The 24,253-nt window shown below is 32.2% G+C and overlaps 1 pseudogene; it reads left to right on the top strand.

Moving 5' to 3' along the window:
• The first annotated feature begins 23,336 nt into the window (after positions 1-23,336).
• Positions 23,337-23,624, top strand: LOC112647921 (dynein light chain roadblock-type 1-like; annotated as a pseudogene).
• Positions 23,625-24,253: the final 629 nt, after the last annotated feature.

Raw genomic sequence — 24,253 nt, 5'->3', positions numbered from 1 at the left:
AACCAGAAAGCACAGTCTTAACTATAGAGAACAAACTGAGAATTTTTTGAGGGGTAGTGGGTGAGAGGTTGAGTTAAATGGATATCAAGGATTAAGGAGGGCACTTGTGATCAGTAATTCTGCACCTGAAACTAATATTACCCTATAAGTTAACTAACTGGAATTTAAGTAAAAACTTGAAATAATAAATAAATAAATAAATAAATAAATAAATAAATAAATAAATGAATGGAAATGAACTATCAAGCTATGAAAAGGCATGGAGGAACCTTAAATACATAATACTAATTGAAAAAAGTCAAACCAGGTGTGCTGGATGGCTCACTCAGAAGAGCATGTGACTCTTGATCTCCAGGTCATGAGATCAAGCTCCACACTGGCTGTAGAGATTACATAAAATAAATGAATAAAATTTAAAAAGTAATGAAGAAGCCAATCTGAGAAGTCTACACACTGTATGATTCCAACAATATGACATTCTGAAAAAGGTAAACTGTGGCAACAACAATAAGAACACTGATTTCCAGGAGTTGATTGGTGGGAGAGATGACTAGATGGAGCACAAAGCTTTTTACAGGCAATGAAACTACTCTGCATGATACTATAATGATGAATACATGTCATTATGCAATTGTCGAAAACCATACAGTGAACCCTAAACTGTGGACTTGAGTGATCGTGATGTGTCAATATAGCTTCATCTATTTTAACTAATGTACCACTCTGTGGGCGATGCTAATAATGAGGAAGGCTAGGAATATTTGGACATAGGTGGTGTATGGAAAATATCTTTTCCACATAGATTTGCTGTGAATTCAAAACAGATCTAAAACTAGTCTATTAAAAGAAAAAAAGTGTATCTACATCATCATTGCTACTCTTTTTAAAAAATATTTTATACTATATTTTGTCTGTAAAGGCAGTAACATCTTTTTTCTTTTATGAAATAAGTTCTTATCTTTAAAAAAAAACTGGAAAAAAAAAGTTAAGAGGATGGCTACTAATACTATCAGAGACACCCATCAGAACATTGTAAAAACATTGTTTTGAGATATTTTATGAAAAAGTGATTGTGCTAGTGATATCCCATTAAATCTGTTTTGTTTGTGACAAGTTGCTTTATGAAAGAGTTTGGTTTTATCAAACTTAGTATACATAAAACTTAGTTTCATTGTTTATTTTCAAAGAATATATATGAGTTAGCCCTTCTTATAAATAAATGTATTACTGGGGCACCTGGGTGGTTCAGTCAATTAAGCATCCAGCTCTTAATCTCAACTCAGATCTCCTGGTCATGAGATTGAGCCCTCCTCCTTTGGGCTCCACACTGAGCGTGGAGCCTGCTTAAGATTCTTTCTCTCCCTCTTCCTTTCCCTTCCCCCTCACTCATACTTGCTCTCTCTCTAAAAAAAATAAATAAAAAATAAATAAATGCACTACCATTAACTAAAAAAGAAGATATTTGTGCTCTCCTTTGTTCTACCTCTCAGGTGATATTTCAGTTTTTAAAACTCAATCCATTGAGGTATATTTGCATATAATCATCAATTTTTAATTTACAAATTAAAGACTGAAAATGAGATGCAATCATATAAATACCACTACAATCATGATATACAGCTCCCTATCACCCTCCAAAAATTCTCTCATGTTTTTGTCACAATCTGTGTCCCATCCTCTCCCTAGCTCTAACAATCACAAACCTAGGTTCTGTCATTATATCTTTGCCTTTTCTATATTTTCATATGAATGACAGCATAAAAAGTATCTTCAACTAAAGTGTGAGCTAGTGAGAACCAATGGGTCAAAGGCTAATCTTCATTCTTAAAAAATCAGTTTACAAATCAAATAGCAAATACAAGTCTAGGCAACAAGAGGCTGAAGTATGTAGAATAATTTATTTTAAAGGCACATAAGAAAAGTAGACAACTAAGTATCATTGAGAGGTTATGAACAAATAGAGTCCAGAATAAATGCTATTGATGGTAGTTGATAGGCATTAAGTGATTCAGGAATTAAACTTGATGCCAACAGCTGATTCAAAATTACCTAACATTATCTGAGTGCTTCTCATTATGCCAGGCACTGTAATAAGTGCTACACAGTCAATCTCCACAAAAACTTGTGTGAGAACTATTATTATTATTTTCTTTTGACAAGTAAATAAAGTAACTTGATGAAAGTTACCCATATGATATTGGTAGAGCTAAGACTGGAACTCAGGTGATCAAACACTGGAAAGAGACCAATACAAACACCAAGCCCCAAGGTAGTTTAGACATTTAGTACAATTTCAACAAATAGTTAAACATGTCTAGAGTGGTTAAACGCATCACTCAGGTTAGGCTCTCTAGATTCAAGGCTGCATTAGTATAACTTCCTGAACTTCAGCCTCAGTATTTATTATTATTAACAATATCACTACTACTATTAATGTTAATATTATAATAACCAGTTAATTCAATATTTAAAGTCTGATATATATATGTAATATATAATATATAATTGGCGTATATTTAAACATTGAACAATGAATGAATCCAGGTCATTCAGCATATTTTGATCAGTTGTTAAGAGGTTTACAAGTGGATAGACAGAATGATATTTTAAAATATAGATAGAAAAAAATAAAATATAGATAGAATACAAACTTCTGAGGTAGCTGGAATGGAGATTGACTCACTATTCTATGAACAAGTTTGCTTATTACTAAAAAGAGTTTAAGAATTATAATTTCTTCATAAGATTTAAGGCTGAAAACTTATTTTTTTAAAGATTTTATTTACTTATGAGAGACAAACAGAGAGGGGCAGAGGAATAGGCAGAAGGAAAAGCAGGTTCCCTACAGGGAGCTTGATGTGGGGCTCAATCCCAGGACCCTAGGATCATGACTAGAGCCAAAGGCAGATGCTCAACCACTGAGCTACCCAGACACCCCTGAAAACTTGTGATTTTATTGGAAAATAGTTGTCATAACTTTATGTAACTACCTCAAAGAGTTTCTAAATATCTTATCATTTTAAAGTGTTGTTTTTTGGATATTTACTCAGTGAACTATTTCAGAATTAAGACATGTTCTTATTGTGTTATTAAAAAATATAATTTGAGGTTCATTTTTTTTAGATTTACAGCATGATGTTTATAAAAAATAAAGATTATCTGGAAATAAGACATAATTGTATGCATTATACATAATGTATTTCTGGGCTATTTCCATACTTAATCCAGTAAAAATAACTTCAAGTGTGTATCTCAGCCTTTCATAATGGCGTCTGTTATAAACCTTGACTATTCAGCATATTTTATTTGGTTTATTACTCAGTGGTGTCATTCAGTCTGTTTTAATACTATGGAAGGGGTCAAAGGAAGATTATGCTTTAGATGCTCTAGTTCTGCTTACCAACCAAGCTAGACCTAAATAAGCAGGCTCAGCACAATCCCAAACCTGGCATTTTTCATCATCTTTTGCATTCTTACTGTTCCAGGTGACCAATGGTTTGTGTACGTCCTTAAGTTTACAATATCATGGCCACTGAAATTTTTAAAAAAAATGTTCCTTAGATTCTATATCAAGTAATTTACAAAACTGAATAATAAAGTTATAGACCTCAGTAAAGGGATATGATCATAATTAGAAAAAAGAATAAATTTATAAAGCATCTTATTTTTGTAGAGTGGTGTGAATATAAGTTGATCCTCCAATTTTCTAAAAGAAATAAAAAACATCTTGGAGTGCCTGGGTGGCTTAATCGGTTAAGCATCTGACTTCAGCTCAAGTAATGATCTCAGTGTTCTGGGATCAAGCCCCAGAGCAACTCTGCACTCAGCAAGAAGTCTACTTCTCCCTCTGCCCCTCCTCCTGCTCATGCTCTCTCTTTCTCTCTCTCTCTCTCTCTTTCTCAAGTAAATAAACAAAATCTTAAAAAAAAAAAACTTAGAAGAAAAGATAGCAACTCTTTAAAAGAAGGAAAAGAAAAAAAAAAAAAGAAGGCAAAGGGACGCTTGGGTGGCTCAGTGGCTGCATGTCTACCTTTGGCTCAGGATGTGATCCTGGAGTTCCAGGATTGATGGAGTCCCACATTGGGCTCCTGCATGGAGCCTGCTTTTCCTCCCTCTGCCTGTGTCTCTGCTTGTCTCTTTCTGTGTCTCTCATGAATAAATAAATAAAATCTTTTTAAAAAATTTTTAAAGGAAAAGAAAAAAAAGCATTTCACATTCCCAATAATCAATAGAATCAGTATAATATAAATATCAGTTTATTGAAATTTTTTCTACTAACATATAGTTAAACATTATTCTCAATATATCTGTACATGATCATTCATTAAATATTGATTGGTAAGTGCTATTCAAATGAACATTTTATATAAAGAGACAGAAAAATAAAATTCTTTTTCCTTGATCACATAAACCACTAGGTAGTACAATATATTGTTTGCTGGTAATGGCAGTTCCTAGAGGAAGTTGTTATCTCACATTATGGAATTACAGGATATATGTTGCACTTTGTGTTCAGACAGGAAGACCTCAGATGGTTAGAAGAATGTGCCTGTGGGAGGTCGCTATTGTACAGTATAGTAACTCAAAATCTTTAAGACTTGGCATGAAATAACTTCTAAGCACAATGCATTGTAAGCTAACACACCGAAACCCATGTCTTATTCAAGTAAAATCAAAGGCAATCATATATTTAGGAGAGCATGAGACTCATAGTGTCTACTAAGGATCAGCCACAAATGAAGACGTGTCTTTTTAAAAGATTTTATTTTGACACAAGATAGAATCTTACAATCAGTAACTCAGTTTAAATAGGAATCAGTAATTACAAAAGAAATATCCCATCTGTTATTAAAATATGACAGATATTATGATTCCTGGAAGCAACTTGTTTAGAGAAAGATTATTGAATTTTCTGGCTGAAATATGTTCATTTTTAAAGATTGTATATCAGTGATGTCAACTCACTGTGCTTTGGCCTTTGACCAAAATATATGAAAAAATTTGTCAATTTACTGTCCAAATTTGTTGGTTCCTAAAGTCAATATTCTAAGAAACCAGAGTATATTGACAAAAATCTACATTTTCTCTCAGCTCACAGATGGTGTGCCTAAACACCTTCAGTAAGTGTCCCGTAGGCAGTCACGCCGAGTCGCCTCTTTTCAGTTTGGCACACCACTTGGTTATTTTGGCCAGGAAAGGCTGATGCTTTTCTGTGCTACAGTGACACTTATTTAACATGACACAAACAGTGATAGCAAACTCTCTGCAGTGAGCAGAGACAGATGATAGAATCTTGGCTTTGTTTCAAAGAAAATGAAAAAAAAATCTTTCATTAGTTGCTTTTTGAATATGTTGAATATCAAAGAACAAAGATGAAATTCACTTGGTGCAAAGAATGAAAGACTAATAAACTCAAGTATGAGCATAACTGTCTTTATCATTAAAGATTATCTTGTCTTTCCCATCTGTAGTTCAATTGTAGCCAGTCTAGAGGTTGAAAAATTGCCAAGAAATAGGTAATGGGAAAATAGTGTTTTACATATATCATTTTTAAATTTTGTCATTCGATGAAGAAAATTATTATTATCATCATCCACATTTGGTGATGATAAAACTCAGAGAGATTACCTGAGGTGATGCAAGTAGTTCATAGCAGGACTAGGCTCTAAACACAAACTGTCATACTCCTAATATCTTGTCACTAACCCTGTAAGAAAAATGGACTGGGCCACAATATATTGCAACCTCTGTACTCTGATGTTATACTATGATTTAGATAACTTAATCCAGTATATGAAAGTATGAATATGAAAACCAATGAAATTATGTCAATATTACACTGTTACTATCATAAGGTTAGAGACAAGATCAGGGAATGTAGTCAGGAGGGTGTACTAGACAAGAATGGAATCTGAGATTGAATGTTAAGAGAAGTACTCCTACCTGAGCCCATACCAGGATATGTCCTTCTATTAGGGTCCTCACAGGATTCTGGATTTTGCCTTCATGGCACTACTCACAATTGAAATTACTTATTAAAGTATGCACATGACTATTTCTCTGCTAAACTGTATTCCCAGGTAGAACATAATGACTTGGACATTATAAGTATTCAACGAATCTTTTCAAAGAAACTGCAAGTTGAATGCTCAGGAAGAGGGAATCTAAATAGAAACAAAACACAGTAAGAAATTATTCCAAAAAGAAGTTTCAAATTTTAATGATACTACTTGCCCGTTAATGTTTCATTGTGCTTTGTATCCTAGCAGACTTCTTGGGCACCATTCTCCTTGGAAAATAACCCATGAATGTATACTTTCCTGAGTCTTCTAGGTACCTTTAACTTTGATAAAAAAGCCATAAGTGTCATGTAATAACTCATTGCTTTTGTGTAATGAATTAACGGTGAACAGAACTTGACACTATGCAATGTGAAATAAACCAGACAGAAGAAAACAAATATTGTATGCTTCACCTTATATAATGTACCTAAAGAAGTCGAATTTACAAAATCAGAAAGTAGAATGGTATTTACCAGGAGCAGAAAGGAGGAGGAAACCACTGCTGGTTGCACAGCAGTGTGAATGTACTTAAAGTCAAAGATCTGTACGCTTAGAAATTCTCATAATGGTAAACTTAATCTATGTTTTACCATGATTAAAAAAAATAAAGAACAAAAAAAGAAGTTTGAAATCAACATCTCACCAGAAATGTTGATGTTGTAGCCATGATATTATAGGTTTCTTGGACCTATGCATATTTATTGCTGAGTCTATTGAGATAAAATTGAAGGTTGTATCTTATTAAGGCAATCGATTTGAACTTTAATTTGAATTACTTACTTTCATACTTATATTACTCAGATATCTTATTTTTAATTAATTTAACAATTAGTTAAAATACTATTTTGTTTAGACACATCAATATTAAAAGTCAGTGACATTTTTTCCCAACCATATGTACAAATTTGGCAAGTAATTCTCTCAATCTTAGTCTAGGTTTATATTTATTTAAAATAAAATGTGAATTTTTTAATAATCAGAAATATATTTTAAAAGTTGGAACACAAATGAACATACAGACACACAATGAAGATGGTGTTGATTATATCAATTAATATAAATGTTAATAAACATTGTTATTTTAGATCATTCCTACATCATGCATATATATGTACAGCAGCAAATAGATGACTACATTGATACTCAATTCAAAAAGAGAACACTCTAAGAAATTAATTTTAATTTTACAATTCAGCATTCTTGAGCAACTTCTTATTGTTAAACAGCATTTTTGATATGATGTGCATTGTGTGAAAGTAAAGCCACTCTCCAGATACCTATAACTTTTTGTTTTATGTGAATGAATGTTACTGATAACTGACTGAGATTTAAGAAAGTGTTTCAATCATAACCATGGAGTTATTATATTTTGTGTTATATAAGAGTAAAAGGAAGCGAATAATGCATAATTCATCATAATAATAAGGCACACATTTATTGTTACCCAATATTATTTGATGTCCACATATGCATAGCAATTATAAAGAACTATGTAGAAACAAACTGGAATAAAAATAAATCAAATATTTTCCTGATAATAACACTTTCTGGAAGAGAATAGTCTTTTGTTTATACGAGTTAAACAAATAATACTGATTTAATCACAAAATCTATAATCTAAATAAAATCCTAATAAAATATACCATGGCATTAATATTTATCTTATTTATTTCTTACTTACATATTGTTCCTTTTAAAAATTTCTTTAATTTATTTTTCCAAACAATTATTTGTTGGCTCACAAAGATGTCTTATAAATCAACAGAATAAAAAAAAATTAAATATGAAATATATATTTTATTTTTTAAATAAGTAATATTAGAAAATGTGTGTATAAGGTATTGAGAAAACTCTTCTTTATGAAGACATGCAGAAAAAAAATCTCTCTGTGACTGAAAGATTAGCAGTGGTGTTGACCATCTCAGGATTGTGTTTTACACATGCCCTGGAAAAGAAAAATTTCAGTGTGTATTCCATGTCTAGCAAATGCCCAGAACTTATGACATGATACTTGTGTTCTATCTTTACACTTACTAAAATCTTATTAACTTACTTTACTACGGTTTTCCATTTAGCTAAGGTTTTGATAGCAAAATCAGAAGAGCTTCCCTTTCTATGTTTTTACCTAATTCATATTCTCCCTTTGTAGGATTTAAGAATCTAATGGCCTAACAAATCAAAGGCGAGGAGAAAAAAAATTAAGAGAACTAAAATGAGGTGAGGGAGGTGTGAATACAAAAAGTTGGTTAATATCTAAAAAAAATATTTTGGTGTGGGTAGAATACATTTTGGGAGTGTGGCTTTCGAATATACCAACAGTGATTAATTTAGTTATAATAATTTTTATATATGTATACATCACCAAGACCAAATATGAGCAAATAAGTCAGGAATGTCATGTGACCTTATAAACTTTTGCTAGAGTGAATCTAAGAATAACTAGGTTTCTTTTTGCAGTACCTAAAGGAATAGATGGAGAGCGTATCCTCTACATAGTGCTCCATATGTAGAAATAGACAACCTCAGGCAACTGTCAAAGTATGGTAAATATATTTATATTACATTCTATTTAGTTTATGTGGTCTGGTTATGCATTTGATTATTATTATTACATCTATGCTTTGATTTTCACTTAGAAGGAAGCTGATGTGGGTATTACAAATAGTACCTATTTATCTAATATCCTTTCTAGTCTTGATATTCATAAGAGCAAAAGAATTAAATGACTCTTTCTATGATCTGGCATAATATGATTTCGTCATACTCTTAAATATTCTATAAAATACCTAACATTTTTTCCAATTATAAAATTCTTCAAAATAAGCCATTTGGTAGTATAAATCAAGAACTTTGCATAACTTAAAAGAAAGGAAAATACCATTTTTAAGAAATGAAGAAACTACTAACTTTTGAAATCTCTAAGGTAGGAAAGAATTCTGATTTTCTCTCCCTACTACACTGAATTAAGATAATTTAGAGGATTGATCTTAACTTCCCAGAAATGTAATAGCTATAAACTCTCATAGATCAAAAAAAAAAAGTGGTCTTAGATCTCTGTTGTCAACTCTTATAAAATCTTTTATTTTTCAAAATTAGAACCTTGCTAAACATTATAATAAACACTATCATCAAGAGTATTTTACTTTTTTTTACATTTTGTATAATACTTTCATATGTGTTTTCTCACTTGGAACTTAATTTTTATTGCTTTCCAAGTAAAGGATGAGGGTTGAATAAATAACATACATGGAGAGAAATTTGTAATGTGGCTGATGAGCCAGGGACAATAAATTACAAACCAAAAGAGAGGTTAAGAATCAGAATAGAGTAAATACATATGGTGAAAGTGAAAGTCACTGAGGGATGAGAAAGGTAACAGAAATGATTGCTGTCAGTGTTAATCAAGACTGTACATGCTACACAGTGCAGAAAATAAATAATATAAAAAAGTGACTTTTAAATCTCTTGAGGGAAAAAAAAAAATCCCTTGAGAGAAGCTTAGTAAAGTTTCTCTTAGTAAACCTAGGAAAATTTTCTGATAATACAAAAAGGTTCAATTGCCTAAATTTGTTCTAATCTAGAATAGTATCAGAGCTGTTAACTAATCAGAATGTAACATTTCCATAATGACACTTTATAAGGACTATTTTCTACCTTGCTTCTCCTAAAAAATTAAATTACATACATTTAGCAATTTTCTAAGTGCTTTAAAAATATCTTTATTCTCTCATCTTGCTATTTGAAGTTGTATTTTTCAAACTAACACTTCCTGCAAAGAGTATGAGGAAAAGAGAAATAACAAAAAATGCTAAGAGTACTTAGAAATAAGATTTCATTTCCTTTTAAAGATTATTAACACCAAAGGAAAGGTGTTTTTAATTTAGTTTAAATTTGGTTTAAATAGTTTGTGTTGTTCTTTTTTTTTTTTTTTTTTTTAAGTCCCACTCATTCAGTAAAGAATTTGGGGATGTCCTACCATACCAATGGAAACTTTATTTTATTTCTTTGCATGGATTTTAGGCATTTACTAGATCTTTGAGCCCTGAGAATCTCTGGCTGTATAATAATGAAGGCCTCCAATAGGATGTGTTACTCTAAACCAGTGATATTAAAAGTGCTGATACTCAACATGTTAAAATATTTATCTGAGAATGAAATTTAAGGCACTGCTCCCTTCATTAAGAAAGTGTTGCATAAAATAATTTTCAGCTTATGTAACAAATTTGATTCGTGAAACAGTAGATCATATGTTGACTCTAGTTGCCGTTTTATAAAGTTTTATACCCATCTTCGTAAAGATAAATTTATTCTGACCTTATTGTATTTAGCAGTAGATTTAATCTGGAAGAACAAATCAATTTCACATTCAGTTAATTAGATACAAAATAACATAGATAGTGAAGGATAAGTAAAGGAAATCCTCGGTACCAACAGCTCTTTATTTTAATTTGTGCTCTTTTTATAACTTGTTCTTTGCCTAAATCAGGCATTTTGTTTCTGGTATGTCAAATTGGGAAAGCTGTGTATTTGACAATTTATATATTTTAATAAATTCTAACTTGGTTGAAAGTGTATGATCATGTTTATGTGCACATCCAGCATGCCATGTATAATATAAGGTTTATTTCCCACTCTTGACTAAATAAGTGTGAGGAACCTTGTTTCAAATAGGGCATATAGTGAGAGGGAAAACATCTTGAAAAGTTACAGTGATCCTTTCTAAACACCAATATCTAACTGAAAAGAGGCTGAGTATCAATGGTTTCCACCAACTCAGAAAAGTTGAGTATTTCAAGCTGCACTTTAAAACTTCTTTTGATTACTTTCTTTATATTGTGCAAGATGAAATAACTAAAGGAACATTCAAAGCATTTTTTACATAAAAACCTAAATCAAAGATACCATATAGAAAAAAATAATACATACACAAATGTGTATGTGTATACACATACAAACATATATACATATAAGAAAAATCAGAATTAGAATTGCTTGAATAATTCTTTTATAAAATTTTAATTGTATCTCTGGGATAAGGGGTCATTAATAATTTGATATAAAGGAGAAAAAAATCTTCCATATTAGTGAAAAATTGATTAGCAGTGTGATTACAAAAGAAATTTTAATACTTGATTAAGTACATGGGAAGATTTAGCCTCTGCTTAATTCAACTTTTTTCTTCATCACTGTTAGTTTAAATCTTAAACATATTATTATTATCACAGTCAGGAGAAATGGTCTTTGAAATTGTTTTCTCTAGAAAATAGTCTATGTGTTGGTTGCATATGCATTCCACTTTCCCCCACACATTTGGCAAATTAACTTATTCTGAGCATCTAAGTCAGAAATTGGCAAGAAATTGGGATGCCTGGGTGGCTTAGTGGTTGAGCTTCTGCCTTTGGTTCAGGTTCTGATCCCGGGGTCCTAGGATCGAATCCCACATCAGGCTCCCTGCATGGGCCTGCTTCTCCCACTGCCTATGTCTTTGCTTCTCTCCCTGTGTCTCTCATGAATAAATAAATAAAACTTTTGAAAAAAAAAGAAATTAAATACATATTTAACATACAACATGAGGAACCTGAGTGGCTCAGTCATTAAGCATCTGACTCTTGATTTCGGTTCAGGTCATGATCTCAGGGTCCTGAAACTGAGCCTTGCATTGGGTTCTGCACTCCGTGGAGAATCTGCTTGAGATTCTCTCTCTCCCTTTCCCTTTGCCTTCCCCCCTTCCTTTTTCTCTCTTTAAAATAATAATAAATAAATAAATAAATAAATAAATAAATAAATAAATAAAAAATAGTATTTTTAAAAATACAGCATAATGGTATTAAAGTTTCATAGAAGAGAAGAACTAGATCTGGGATTTTTATAAAAGCCCAGATCAATGATATTCAATAGAAATATAATGTGAAATCCAGGTCCAATTAAAAAATTTCTAATAAGTTCTTTAAAAAAGCAAACAGAAAATGTTAAATTTTTAATAAAATATCTAATGTAACATGTAAAAATATCATGTTTGTATATAAATACTTTTTAATAATTTACATTGTTTTTCTCTAAACTTCCCTAAAATTTTGAGTCTATTTTCCACTTAAATACAACAAATTTGATGATAGATTTTCATCACAAAACTTGATATGGATTTAGAGTTTATAAAATTTATAGTAAAAAAGAGATTCACATACACAAGTTGTTCCAACATACTTAAAATTTTACAAAAATAACTGAAAATTAGTATTTAAATCTTAATTAATTACAATTAAATATATTAAAAAGTCAATTCCTCAGTAGCACTGACCATATTACAATTGTTTAGTAACCACATTTGTCTGGTGGCTACCCTACTGACAAATGTAGGTTCTTTTGTCTTACAAATTCTTTTAGAGATCCTACTATTTGGTATCACAGGGAAGACACTAGTAATAAAGAGTAATGTATTTTGCAATCAAGTGGCAGATATACACAAGAAAACAGTCAAGTATAGTGTACTGTAAAAAGTTACTATTATAGAGGTATAATATTAGACATTATGGGAGAAAATGAAATGAGATTAGCAATAATGATACTTGAAGAGTAATGGCAGCAGTGTGATATCAGATAGATGGCAGTCTAGAAAGTACAAACTTTCATTCCCTAATGGAAACATTAAATAAAGCTTTTGCACAGCAAAAGATACCGTCAACAAAACTCAAAGACAACCTACAGAATGGGAGAAGATATTTGCAAATGATGTATCAGATAAAGGGCTAGTTTCTAAGATCTATAAAGAACTTATTAAACTCAACAGCAAAGAAACAAACAATCCAATCATGAAATGGGCAAAAGACATGAACAGAAATCTCACAGAGGAAGACAGAGACATGGCCAACAAGCACATGAGGAAATGCTCCTCATCACTTGCCATCAGGGAAATACAAATCAAAACCACAATGAGATACCACCTCACACCAGTGAGAATGGGGAAAATTAGCAAAGCAGGAAACCACAAATGTTGGAGAGGATGTGGAGAAAGGGGAACCCTCCTGCACTGTTGTTGGGACTGTTGGGAACTGGTACAGCCACTCTGGAAAACTGTGTGGAGGTTCCTCAAAGAGTTAAAAATAGATCTGCCTTACGACCCAGCAATTGCACTGCTGGGGATTGACCCCAAAGATACAGATGCAGTGAAACGCCGGGACACCTGCACTCCAATGTTTATAGCAGCAATGTCCACAATAGCCAAACTGTGGAAGGAACCTCGGTGTCCACCGAAAGATGAATGGATAAAGAAGCTGTGGTCTATGTATACAATGGAATATTACTCAGCCATTAGAAAGGACAAATACCCACCATTTGCTTCGACATGGATGGAACTGGAGGGTATTATGCTGAGTGAAATAAGTCAATTGGAGAAGACAAACATTACATGGTCTCATTCATTTGGGAAATATAAAAAATAGTGAAAGGGAATAAAGGGGAAAGGAGAAAATAATGAGTGGGAAATATCAGAAAGGGAGACAGAACATGAAAGACTCCTAACTCTGGGAAACGAACTAGGGTTGGTGGAAGGAGAGGAGGGTGGTGGGTGGGGATGACTGGGTGATGGGCACTGAGGTAGGCACTTGATGGGATGAGCACTGGGTGTTATTCTATATGTTGGCAAATTGAACACCAATAAATAAATTTATGGAGAAAAAATACAACTAGAATCTGCTTAAAATAACTTAATAGGAACCCTAGAAATTAGTCAAAAAACTAAAGCAATCAGGTGAATATCCAATGAAGAAATATTAGGAAAATTGTAATATTTTATTAACATTTTTCCATATTGTCTCCAGGGTGGGATCGGAGGATGCAGTGACCCAACTTAAGTTATTTTCTGCAAACTGGAGAGAGCAGAGTGAGATTCTAACCTGTCTGTAGACTGCCAAAGAGATTGGTCTATGTAAAGACTAAATCACAGCTCAAATGGCTAATAATAGCTCAGATCTCAGGCTAAGAGAATCAAGCATAGCTTATTAAAATTGCAGGGGGCAAAACCCCACAGACACCTGGGAGAAAAGATTTCTCAATGTGTTCAATAAAACAGCAGAGGCTACAGGACAAACCAGGGGTAAGATTCTTAGGGAAATTAAGATGTTTAAAGGCTCTATATATGGAAAGTGGAATTGAGAAAATAGAAGACACAAATAGTTCCAGGAAAGACATATTCCCAGAAAAATCCATAGAAGACCTTACACTTCCATGCAGGGCTGAGTAGTGGCGGTCTTCCCCTACACTTACTCAGTCTGCAAAGACTGGGGGAAATGGCTATTTTTGCAAATATCCAGTTTTAAAGTAAAGATCACAAGGCATACAAAGAAACAGGAAAAATATGGCTCATGTGAAGGAATAAAATAAATCTCTAGAAACTATCCTTGAAGAAACACATTTTTTAGACTTATTAGACAAAGACTTTAAAACAACTGTCTTAAATATGTTAAATGGCAGACTTGAACATGCAGAAGAATGAGTGAACAAACTTGAAGACAAGAAATTTCAAATTATTGGGGAAACTGGGTGGCTTAGTCAGTCGAGTGTCTGCCTTCAGCTCAGGTTTAAATCTCAGGGTCTTTGGATAGAGCCCCGCATCAGGCTTTCTGCTCAGTGGGGAATCTGTTTCTCCCTCTCCCCCTGCCTCTCTTACATGCTTGTGCTCCCTCTTTCTCTCTCAAATAAATAAATAAAATTAAGAAGAATAAATTTGAAATTACCAAATTAGAGGAGCAAAAATTTAGGGAAAAAAACAAAGAAGAGTAATCTAAGCCTAAGGAATTTATGAGATGCTATCAGTTGGAACATAATACATATTATGAGAGTCCCAGGAGCAAAAGCAAGAAAGGGGAGGAAAGGTTCTTTGAGAAATAATCACCAGAAGCTTCCTACATTTGAGGAAAGAAACGTATATACAAATACAAGTAGCTCAATGATGTTCAGATATGATGAACTCAAAGAGACCCACACCAAGATACATTATGATCAAAATATCACAGCCCAATATAGACAGTATCTTGAAAACAATAATAGTAAATTGACTTATCACATCTAAGAGTTCCTCTATAAGTTTCTTAAGAGAGATCATGGAAAACAAAAGGCAGCAAATGATATATTTAGGGGTGCTTGAGTGTTTCAGTTGGTTGAGTGTCTGTCTTTGGCTCAAGTCATGATCCCAGGCTCCTGGGATTAAACCTCACATTGGGCTACCTGCTCAGCAAGGAACCTGCTTTTCTCCCTCTGCCTGCCATTCTCCCTGCTTGTGTGCTCTCTCTCTCTCTGTCAAATAAATAAGTAAAGTCTCTTTTTTTAATGATATATTTAAAAGGCTGGGAAAAATAACCCAAGCTATCCTCTGAAAATTCTATATCTAACAAAACTGCCCTTCAAATGTGGGAGAAATAAAAAAAATTTCTAGATAAAATCTGACTTCCAAATCATTACATCTGCCCTTCAAGAGATTCTAGAGGGAATCTTTTGAGCTAAAATGAAAGTACGCTAGCTAGATGGTAATTCAAAGCCATACAAAAATATCGAAGCTCTCAGGTAAAGGTAAATAGATAAAGAACTATGAAATCCAATAATAACTTAATTTTGGTTTGTTACTTAACTTTTGAATCTCTTACATGTTTTAAAAGACAAAAGCAGGAAAATAGATATAAATCTATGTCAATGAATATGTGATATATAAAAATGCAATATGTAATGTCAAGAATATAAGTGGTGGGGTCAGGGACACCTGGGTGGCTCAGTGGTTGAGTGTCTGCCTTTGGCTCAGGGCATGATCCTGGGGTCCCAGAATTGAGTCTTGCATCAGGCTTCCCACAGGGAGCCTGCTTCTGCCTATGTCTCTGCCTCTCTCTCTGTGGCTCTCATGAGTGGATGAATAAAATTTTAAAAAATAAATAAATAAATAAATAAATAAATAAATAAATAAATAAATAAACAAATAAGTGGTGGAGGCAGAACTATAAAGTGGTAATGTCTTTAAATGTAGTTAAAGTTAAGTTTTATGAGTTTAGAATAGATTGTTAATAGCTTAAGTCTCTTATACATAATCTTCAAAGTAGTCACACAGAAAATATCTATAGAATATAGATATGAGCAGGGAATCTACATGTGTCACTACAAAAAAACCCTCAAAAAACAAAAACTATAACAACAGCTAAATACAAAAGAAGATCATAAAGAAGAAAATGAGAGATAAATATATGACATACAAAAAAGCAGTTAACAAAATGGAGAGTCCAATAGTAAATTTAAGTGACTAGTTAACTATTCATTAGTTATTGTTATTATTGTTTAGTTAATGTAACTAAATTAACAGTATATCTTAAACAACCGGTGAGTGGGTCAAAGAAGAAATCACAATGGAAATTAGAAAATATAAATGGAATTGAAAACACAGCATACCAATACATATGAGATTCAGCAAAAACAGTTCTAAAGGGGAAATTTACATTGTAAATACTTACATTTAAAAAAGAGAGAGATCTCAAATCAATAGCCTAGCTTTATACCCTAAGGAATTAGAAAGAGAAGAATAAACTTAAACCAAAGATAGCAAGAAGGAAATAATAAAAATTAGAGCAGAGATAATGCAAATTAGATAAAGAAAAAATAAACAAAGAAAATCAATGAAACCAAACTTAGTCTTTCAAAAAATTGACAAATATTTATCTATATTGACTAATATAAATACTAGTCAAATAGTAAATACTAATAAATACTAATTTAAATACTAATAGATAAATACTAATAGATAAATACTAATATTTTTCTTTAATAAAAAAAGAAAAGATTCAAATAACTACAGTTGGAAATGAAAGAGGAGATGTTACTACCAAATACACAAAAATGATAAGGATTATAAGAGGATACCATGAACAAATTGTACACAAAAAAAATATCAGATAACCTTATTACATGGGCAAATTCCAGAAAGCACACACATATCAAGACTCTATAATTAAGAAATAAAAATTATGAATACACCTATAACTATGAGGAGATAGAATTACTATTCAAAAACTTTGCAACACAAAACATTTGAGGGCCAGATACCTTCATTGATGAATACTACTAACATTTGAGGAATAAATAACACCAATCCTACATAAATTATTCTAAATTTCACCCTAAGCAATCTATAGATTCAATGCAATCCCTCTTAAAATCCCAATGATTTTTTTTTTTCAAAAATAGATCCATTGTAAGATTCACATGGAATCCTTTGAAAACCCAAATAACAAATGCTTTCTTGAAAAAGAAGAACTAAATTAGAGGTCTTTCACTTTCTGATTTCAAAGCTTACTATATAAAGCTACAATAATCAAAATAGTAAGATAGTGGAATACATAAGAACAGATAGATTAGTGGAATATGATATAGTATTTCTGTACTATATCATGTCAAATGAGTTTTGACAAGGGTGTCATGACCAGGGCAGTCTTTTCAACAAATGGTGGTGAAAAAACTGAGTATCTACTTGTAAAAGAATGGAAAGAAGTTGGACATTTACCTACACCATTTATTAAAACCAAATAAAGCAAAAAAGCAATTCAAAACGGATCATAGACCTAAACATAAGAGCTAAAACTATAAAACTTAGAAGAAACCATAGGAGAAAAGCTTCATAACATTGGATTTGGATTCAGTAATGATTTACTGTGTATAACACCAAAAACTCAGCAAAAGGAAAAAACAAAACAAAACAAAACAAAACAGAAAAGTTGGATTACATCAAAATCAAAATATTTTGTACATCAAAGGATGTGATCAACAGAGTGCAACAGCAATACATAAAGTATGAGAAAATATTTGCAAATCATAAATCTGATAAGGAGTTAATATCCAGAATATATAAAGGACTCCTACAACTAAACAGCAACAAAACAAACTACTTGGTTTAAAAAATGGAAAAGGTCTTGGGGCTTAGGTGGCTTAGTTAAGGGACCAACTCTTGATCTCAGCTCAGATCTTGACCTCAGGATCATGATTTCAAGCTCTGCATTGGGCTTTGCACTGTGTAGCCTACTTTAAAAAAATAAATTTAATCAATCAATTAATTAATAATAAAAATGGAAAAGGTCTTGAATAGAACTTTCTTCAAAGAAAATACACAAATTAGCAATAAAGACACAACAAGATGTTCAACTGAATCAATCAATAGGGAAATACAAACCCAAACCACAATGGGATATCATTTCACAGCCATTAGGATAGCTATTATTAAAAAATTAGAAAGTAAAAATTGTTGGCAAGAATATGGAGAGATTGGAACCCTTGCAACACTGCTAGTCCAAATGGAAAGCGGTGCAGTTGCTATGAAGAGCAATTTGGCAGTTCCAAAGAAATTAAATGTAAATTATCTTATGATTCAGCTATTCTACTTTTGGGAAAAGAATTGAAAGTAGGGACTTGAACAGATATGTGTACACCCGTGTTCATTGCATTATAGTCAGAAACCAAAAGGTGTAAGCAATCCAAGTGTCTATCAATAAATAGACAAAAAGTGAAATATACGTAGAGTGTACTATTATTTAGCCTTAAAAGGAAGGTAAATAAATCAGGCACATGCTACAATATGGATGAACATTTAGGATATTAGGCTAAGTTAAATAGATCGGTGGAAAAGGAGCAATACTGTATGATTTCACATATATGAGGCACCTAACGTGGTCAAATTTATGGAGACAGAATGTAGAACGGTGGTTGCCAGGGGCTGGAAGGAGGAAAGAATAGAGTGTTATTATGTAATTGATAGTTACAGAGCTGTTTCACAAGATGTTAAGAGTTACAGAGATTGGTTGCACAATAGTATGAATGTATTTAAATCTACTGAGCTGTACACTTAAAAAGTTTAAAAATGTAAATTTTATGCTATGTATATTTTACCAAAATTTAAAAATACATGAAAGAGACATGAAAAATAAAATAATTCCCAGATGTCATGAAAAGTGAAAAGATTTACTAATTCAGCCAATTGTTCAAAATATGACCAAAAGTAATTTTTTAATGTATTATCATCTTTAAAAGCAGAAAAAATTTTTGGCACTGTGTCCTCATCCCCTGACATTTAACCAAACCTAAATAACTGCCACATTGTTGTTTGTTTTTGTTAAAAATTTATTTATATTTATTCATGAGAGACACTGAGAGAGAGGCAGAGACAGAAGCAGACAGCCAGCTGGGAATCTGATACAGGTCTGGATCCCAGGATCATACCTGAACCAAAGGCAGATGCTCAGCCACTGAGCCACCCAGGTGTCCCTACCACATTGTTTAAATTTGTATCTCAATCTACATGCTGGGGAAGGTTGCTGGGAAAGTAGTGGTGAGATTGGGGAACAGAGACTTTTGACTTTTCACAAACTAACTCTTTTATGGCAAGATTTTCAATAAACATTTGGTGAATTAATGCATTTTCAGAGTGACTATGTTTTATATATACAAATTTTTGATATTTCTGGTTTATCTTTGGATTCCCCCTCCTCTCTCTCTCCCCTCCACCCTGTCTCCTTACTTTCTTCCACCTTTCTCTCTCAATATAGTTTTTGCTACTGCAGAGCAAAGAAACTCATTGTGCATATTTATTGTCCAAAGTTAACCTTGTGGTTATAAATCTTATATATAAAACATGAATGTGAATAGAAGCACAATTATAAAACAAATAATTTCAGGTTCTTTCTTTTCTAACAACAATCTGCAACTAGGAAAGAGACCTGAATTTGATTTTAAATAAAAGCAGATGATAATGAAGTTTTATTTGCTGTTAGTCCCTCACTCTCATCTGTTATTAGCGCAGAAATATGCCCGTTTTTCCTAGGCAGTAGTAACTACTAATGCAATTTGAATGAGTATATTCGATATACTAATATTGTATATCATGGTTTCCAGCATGGAATTTAATATTATGTTGCTTGTTCTCTCACAGTGAATTAAAGATGAGAAATGCTTCAAGAAAATTGAACCTAGATTAGAATTTCAGGCTTCAGATAATCCTTAGTTTCTCTTTTAATGGAGCATGTAGAAATATTCTTCCCTTCCACTTCTTTCTATTTCTTCTTTCTCTATCAAGGCTTATCCTTTTGCTTTGCTGATATGTCCTTTTGCTTCTGAACTTAAATTTATAGACAAAAGAAATATTTTTTTTCACCTTCTTGCTCTGTGTACGTCATGCTTCTAAAGTTACAACTCAAGCAGCATGAAGAAAAATGACATTTTTAGTGGGGAAGAAAAATAGATTTCAGAATAACTCCAAGATACCAATGCAAATTAAAAGAAAATTGGAAGAGCTAGATTTTTTTCACATGAATAGATATTTTCTTACAGAATAAATACAGGTTTGCTTGAGTGGAAAAAACACTGATTGGCAAAAGACAGGAGAAAGGCTGTCCTATTTTACATATAAATGAAACTGATTTTTTTAAATGTGTATTGAAGTTATAGTAACAGTCTGAGCTCCTTGAAAAAAAAGTCTATTCCCTCCTCCGCCCCCCAAAATATATCAATCCAATTAATGAAAGTTTTTTCTACTTATTTGTAGAAACATTTTAAAAATAAATTTAAGCCTATCCTTTATGCAAAAGGAAGAAAAATCTAAAGCACAAATTAAAGCTTTACCTTTAAAAAAGAGAATAATTTCTGAAACAAATAACAGTAATATGATTATTTCAATTTTTTCACTATCTAAATTAAAGTTTAATACATCAAAGAGATGTATTACATTATAGCTTTCTGCATGAGAGAAAAATATTTTCAAATATTACATAATACTAGCACCCTGAAAATATTACATATGTAGGTAAACATCAGTTGAATTTCTCATTTTATAGGCTATATTGATAAGACACAAGTATTTTATTTAAATGTGTATGATTTAGATATTTAGATTTGACACTCCTAGCCCATGTTTTAAGAAGATTGCTTAAATTTTGCAACTTATTAGTGAAAAAGAAATGAATACTTCCTGAGTTTTAGAGTTGTTTTATTAATTTAACCTTAAACATACTTTTAATCAGAAGTTTGTACTTGGTCATATTTACTTGAAAAATTATCCCCAAGTAAAACGTTCAGAAAGGCCATGCGTTTCAAAGTTTTCAGAAAGAAAATATTTCTTTGAAATTTTAAACTGTTACCATTTATAATGGATACTGATGAATGATACAAGTATAAGCAGATATATAGATGATAAATAAATGTATAGAGATAAGGGAGGTAGAACTATGGATATATGTTATGGGACTATCTTTTTGTCAAAACATAATTATGTGCTAGTAATTACATCACTAATTATATTCTTAATATGCTTAATGTAATGATGTATTGGGAAAGGGAAATTTTTATTTCCAGAAATGGCACTGAAGCTATGAATTAAGTTAGGTAGATTATAGAGCAGTAATTGGTTATATACAGTTATGATTTCCAGTCAAAACAATGTTTTCCAAAATTATTCATGTTGGCTCTTTGTTTCTTAAACCCCTTTCACTGAATTTATAGCATACATGTGTATTAATACTAAAGTATTTTCTCTCAGTCTTTGGTATGTCTTCTCATTTCTTAGGGTATGTTTCACAGAAGAGATGTTTTTAATTTAATTTTTATAAAGTTCAATTTATCATTTTTCTTCATCATGGGTTACGCTCTCAGTGTTACATCTAAAAGCTTGCTAAAATAAAGGTCAAGAAGATTTTCTCCGGTGTTTTCTCCTCAAGGTTTTATAATTTTGGAATCTACATTGAGGTATATGACTTATTTTGAGTTCATTTTTATGAAAGGTATAAATTATGTATCCCACTTACCTTTAATTTTGCTTTATCTTATTTCAGTCTATTCTCTTCCATTCTCTTTTATTCATTTTATTTTTTAAAATCTTTTGTATATGAGTGTCCAGTTGTGCTGGCAGCATCATATATTAAGAAAAGATAACCCTTTTACATTGGATACATCCCAATTTGTCAAAAATTAGTTGACTACATTTGTATCTTTCTAGGCTGTCTATTGTACCTATTATGTCTAATTCTAATACCATATTGTTTTGAGTACTGTAGCTTTATAGTGAGTCTTCAATTTGGGTAATATGATTCCTCTGACTTTTTATTAAAGTATTGTTTGGCTGTTATAATATCTTTGCCTTTCCATACAGATTTACAATTAGTTTGTTGATATTAACAAAAATTTCTTGTAACTTTGATATTGTGTTGAATATATAAACTTAATTTGAGATAGTCGACATCTTGAAAATATGGAGTCTTCCAATTTATATGTTCAGCACATATCCCTACTTATTTCAATATATATTTTTAAATTTCTTTCATCAGTGTTTTACAGTTTTCCACATATTAATCTTGTATCCTGCAATTTTACTGAACTCATTTATTAGTTCTAAAAGGTCTTTGTTTTTGTTTGGTTTTGTTTTCTTTAGAATTTTCTACATTGATAATTGTATCATCTCTGAATAAGGACAGTTCTATTTTTTTTCCTGTGAAATCTGTATGTATGTCTTTTATTTCTTTTTTTCTGTTGCAGTAATTATTACATCCAGCACAATGTTAAGTGGAAGAGGTGAGAGAGGATCTCCTTGCCTAGAGACAATAGCATATGGGATTATATTGACCCTAAAATAAGCTTAACATACCTGGTGGCCATTTGCATGTTTTCTATGTAGAAGAGTCTATTCAAGTCCTTAGCTCATTTTTTTATTGAGGGTTAGATTTCGTTTTGTTTGCTTTTGTCACTTGTGTTTTTTGTGTCACAACCAAAAAAATCATAAAGCTTTTACCCTATGTTTTCTTCTGGGAGTTTTATACTTTCAGGTCTACAGATATATGAAAAGATATTAAATCTCATTAATCATTAGGTTGACTCAAATTAAAGCTGTTAGGAGGTATCACCTCATAACTATTAGGATAGTATTATCAAAAAAGGAAGAGATAACAAGTGTTGGTGAGGATGTGGAGAAATTGGAATACATCAGTACTGTTGATGGGAATATAAAATGGTACAGTCATTATGGTAAACAGTATGGGGGATTCCTCAAAAAATTAAAAATAAGGTACCATATGGTCTGCAGTCCCACTCCATTTGTGGGTATTTATCCAAAAGAGTTGAAATCAGGATCTCAAAAAGACATCTGCACTCCCATTTCAATTGAGGCATTTTCACAATAATCAAGATATGGAAACAACTAAATGTCAATCAACAGATAGGTGGATAGCTGGACTGAGTGCCCGTGTCGCGGAGCTAATGGATCATTTGGAAATGGCAGAAGTGCAAGAGACACTGAAGCGACTTCAGTGCCAGAAGGGAATACAGGGCATCATTGTGGTGAACACAGAAGGCATTCCTATCAAGAGCACCATGGACAATCCCACCACCACACAGTATGCTAAACCTCATGCACAACTTCATATTGAAGGCCCGGAGCACCCTGCGTGAAATTGACCCCCAGAATAACCTTACCTTTCTTCAAATTCGCTCCATGGAAAATGAAATTATGGTTGCACCAGATAAAGACTATTTCCTGTTATTCAGAATCCAACTGAATAAGCCACTCTCTTGGCTTCCTACGTCATTCCTTAATGTAATAGCCCCTAAGTGTGATAATGTTAATCATGTAAACCATCTGGCAGGTGGAAATCACCTTAGAGCCGACTTAGACTGATCCAGTGACTAAAGTCATCAAAGTCATCCCTCTGCTGGCCAGTCACCCTTGAATTCTTGGGAGGACCTTCTTTCCTCGCCTCCAGATTTTGGAGCAAGAGCTTTGAGCAGCCCACACACCCTGCTTCCTTCCGTCTGACCTTCGGTTCACTTTGTCACCCTTGGAAAAGTCTGGTTTTGTTGTTTGTTTGTTTTTTTTGTTTTGTTTTGTTTTGTTTTTTTGTTTTTTTAAACTAAAAATAACTAAAAAAGGAAAGAAAGAAAGAAAGAAAGAAAGAAAGAAAGAAAGAAAGAAAGAAAAGAAGAAGAAGAAGAAAGAAAGAAAGAAAGAAAGAAAGAAAGAAAGAAAGAAAGAAAAGAAAGAAAGAAGAAAGAAAGAAAGAAAAAGAAGGGTGAATAAAGAAAATGCAATATATACAAACAATGAAAGACTATTTATTCTTTAAAAAAGTGGAAGAACCAAAGAATATTATGGTTAGTGAAATGAGCCAGTCACAGAGGATGAATACTTCATG

The sequence above is a fragment of the Canis lupus genome, chromosome 7 (assembly GCF_003254725.2).
Source record: "Canis lupus dingo isolate Sandy chromosome 7, ASM325472v2, whole genome shotgun sequence".
Taxonomy (NCBI): Eukaryota; Metazoa; Chordata; class Mammalia; order Carnivora; family Canidae; genus Canis; species Canis lupus.
Note: the sequence above shows the minus strand (reverse complement) of the source record. Positions and strands in the feature narration are given on the sequence as shown.